The sequence below is a fragment of the Gossypium arboreum genome, chromosome 4, assembly GCF_025698485.1.
Source record: "Gossypium arboreum isolate Shixiya-1 chromosome 4, ASM2569848v2, whole genome shotgun sequence".
Lineage (NCBI taxonomy): Eukaryota > Viridiplantae > Streptophyta > Magnoliopsida > Malvales > Malvaceae > Gossypium > Gossypium arboreum.
In genome coordinates this window covers 108,967,773-108,971,752 of record NC_069073.1, presented here as the reverse complement: position 1 = coordinate 108,971,752, position 3,980 = coordinate 108,967,773, and positions in this window count along the sequence as shown.

Sequence of the window (3,980 nt, the reverse complement as noted above, 5' to 3'; positions counted from 1 at the left end):
GAAAACTTTTTTGGGAAAAAAACCACGGGCGGAGAAGAAAAAAATTTACTATGTCGAATTCAAATAATGACAAGAGGAATAGACTATGTCTATTTATAGGCTTGTAAAACCATATTCTAATAGGAGTGTCGTAAGATTGAAACACTTTATTCTAATCAATATCAAATAGATGAAGTTTAATAAGGTTTAAGAAACCTTATTCAAAAATAAAATAAAAGAAGTGTAGTTCTATATGGATTTTACTTTTATTTTATTTTACCACTATATTTTATTTAAATAAAGATTCGGGTCACTTAATTCTAACAATCTCCACCTTGACATGAATTCTCAATGAACAAGTTCTTCATCACAAACTCTCAACGAACAAGTTCTCTACCTCTTCCATATAACCCCTTAAGGGTTTAACTTCAACAATGAACACCAACCATGTCTAGGCAATGCTCAAACTTGGTTATAGGAAGTGACTTAGTAATCATATCTACAGGATTTTCATGAGTACTAATTTTGCTCACAACAATATCATCACGAGCAATAATATCACGAACAAAATGATACCGAACATCAATGTGTTTTGTTCTCTCATAAAATATTTGATCTTTTGTAAGGAAGATGGCACTCTGACTATCACAAAATACTATATTGATTTGAAAGTCTTCATTGAGTTCACTAAAGAGTCCCTTAAACCAAATAGCTTCTTTACAAGCCTCAATAGTCTCCATGTAATCAGCTTCAGTGGTAGACAAAGCGACTGTAGTTTGCAAAGTGGCTTTCCAACTGATTGCACGACCTCCGGTTGCAAAGACATAACCTGTGAGAGATCTTCTTCTATCAAGGTCTCCAGCAAAATCAACATCAACACACCCAATGAATCCATTTCTAGTTCTTCCAAATTGTAACCAAACATCAGTAGTACCTCGTAAGTATCTTAAAATCCACTGAACTGCTTTCCAATGTTCTTTACTGGGATTCACCATGTATCTACTAATTGCACTGACTGTATATGATAAATCTAGACGTGAACAAACCATAGCATACATGAGAGATCCCACTACACTAAAGTATGGAACATGTGACATGTACTTAATCTCATCATCTGATTATGGAGACAAAGCAAATAAAAGTCTAAAATGGGCTGCTAAAGGAGTACTAACAGGCTTAGCACTTTACATATTGAACCTGCAAAGAACTTTCTCAATATACGCCTTCTGACTTAGGTACAATTTACTTGCTTTTTTATCTCTGTGAATCTCCATACCAAGTATTTTCTTTGCTGGTCCCAAATCTTTCATCTCAAATTCTTCAATTAGTTGGGCTTTGACCTTTCTTTTCTCCCTTTTATCTTTTACTGCTATCAACATGTCATCAACATAAAGGAGTAGATACACAAAAAAAAACCATCACTGTTTTTCTTAAAGTAAACACAACTGTCAAAGATACTTCTTTTGAAATCGTGAGAAGTCATAAAGGAATCAAACCTCTTGTACCACTGTCTTGGTGACTGTTTCAAACCATAAAGGGACATTTTCAGCAAGCAAACATAGTCCTCTTTTTTTGAGACTATAAAACCCTCTGGTTGTTGCATGTAAATATCCTCCTCAAGTTCTCCATACAAAAATACAGTTTTTACATCTAACTGTTCAAGCTCTAAATCATGCATGGCCACAATACCAAGTAAAGCTCGAAGTGAACTATGCTTTACAACTAGGGAGAACACATCTGTGAAGTCCACTCCTAGAATTTGACTGTAACCCTTTGCAACAAGCCTCGCTTTATATCTGGGTTCTTTAACTCCTGAAGTCCATTTAGTCTTTTTAAACACCCATTTACAATGAACAACTTTTTTACCTTTAGGAAGTTTCACAAGATCTCATGTTCTATTTTTTTGGAGTGATTCCATCTCCTCTAGCATAACAAATATCCACTTTTCTGAATCTTCACAGCTAACCGCCTCAGAATAATTAGATGGCTCTTGGTTTACATCTATATCTTCAGCCCCATTTAAAGCATAAACAACTAGACCAGCCTTGGCATACTTTTTTGGAGGTTTAATTTCTTTTCTAGTTCTATTTTTGGAAATAGAGTATTGTGGTGAAGAAGCAACTCTATTCTGAATTTTTGTATTGGCTTGAGGAGTTATTCCATTGTAGGTTATGGATTAATTTGATGCTCCACCTGCTTTTGATTTTTTTTATTGGAATAGTCTTTAAGAGATAAGTTAGGTAACATAGCAATTTCATCTAAAACAACATACTTGCTATTGTAACACCCCGAACCCGAGACCGTCGCCGGAGTCGAACACGAGGTGTTAACAGACTTCAAACCACTTATTGAGAATTTTCCAGACAAGCTGCCAATCTGTGTACTAGTCGCTTCAAAAATCATAACTTGAGTTTTACAACTCGAAAATCAGTTTCGTAATTTTTCCCTGAAACTAGACTCATATGTCCATCTACAGATTTTTTTCTAGAATTTTTGGTCAAGCCAATTAGTACAGTTTATTAGTTAAAGTCTCCCATGTTACAGGGGTCGACTACACTGACCTTCGTGCGTTACAACTGGAATAACTCCCTGTGTAGGGATTCAATACTGATGTCGTTTGTTTCTATAGAAACTAGACTCAAATAGGAATTTATACATATGTGGTATGACTCCTAATTATATCTGGTTAATTTATAATGAATTTTCAAATTCGGAACAGGGAATCCAGAAACCGTTCTGGCCCTGTCTCACGAAATCTTGGATATCTCTTAAAATACAGCTCATATGGTCGTTTCGTTTCATCCATATGAAAATAGACCCATCAAGCTTCGAGTATGTAATTTTTTTAGCTATTAATTCCACTTCTACTATTTTTAGTGATTTTTCGATCTCATATCACTGCTGCCGTCCGCAACAGTTACTGCAGTAGACTATGCCAATTTCATGAATCCTTCCTTAGCCTTACTAATCATCCATCATACGTGACACAAATTATGGCCACCTTATCAAAATTAAGGTTTCTAAGACTCGTGGCTATAGATTCTAGCATCCCACTCAAACGACCACATAGGCCATTTTCACATGGCTTAAAGTTTACAACCCAAAATTTAACAAAACAAAATAGCCCATACATTCCAAATGTTCTCCTAAGTTGACTAAGAAGACAATACCAAAATTGCTCACGGTGTGATGACTTCGTTGTGATTCTGAACACCCAAAAGGAGACGAGTCCAAGAAACCTAAAATGGGTGACAAGAAAACACCGAGTGAGTTTATAACTCAAGAAGTCATAAGCATTCCACATCCATCCATTAATACAATTATCATAAAATGAAATAATGAAACAAGGCCAAGTGTTCCAACCATACCGAACTATACCATAGTTCCTTATATCTTCGGATCAATCTCATACCAAGTCATACATTTACATTTCATATACTGTTCAATAGGATATTTGAAGCAATTTCCATACATCATTTCATTTCCGCAACAATCATGCAATCAAATGAACTTTCATCTATTCCACGATACCTTATTTACGGAATGCAATTGAAATCATCACATAGATTTAAATCTTACCAACTCCACCCGAGCATGAACATAGCATCTATTAGCCATGAACTCAAGGTACTTACTCTTTCCGCTGTCCATACTCATCTCGATGAAGTCACGCCTCCATATAAATGTTCAATCGGAGATATGTGTAGAGTTCGCACACATAGTGCTTAATACTCAATCACGCACACTTAGTGCCATGTGATTCAAGCCCGCACACATAGTGCCATATAGTCCAAACTAGCACACTTAGTGCCATACATTACAAGCTCGCACACTCGGTGCCAATCTAGTCCCCAGACACATCTATTTCTCGCACACTTAGTGCCAAGCAAACTTCCTACACATTTCACTATCTCTTTTACGTTCAACAATATCATCTTTTCATACACATACATTTGTATATATTTCATCTCATTAAACACAATTGCATAGATATTACAATC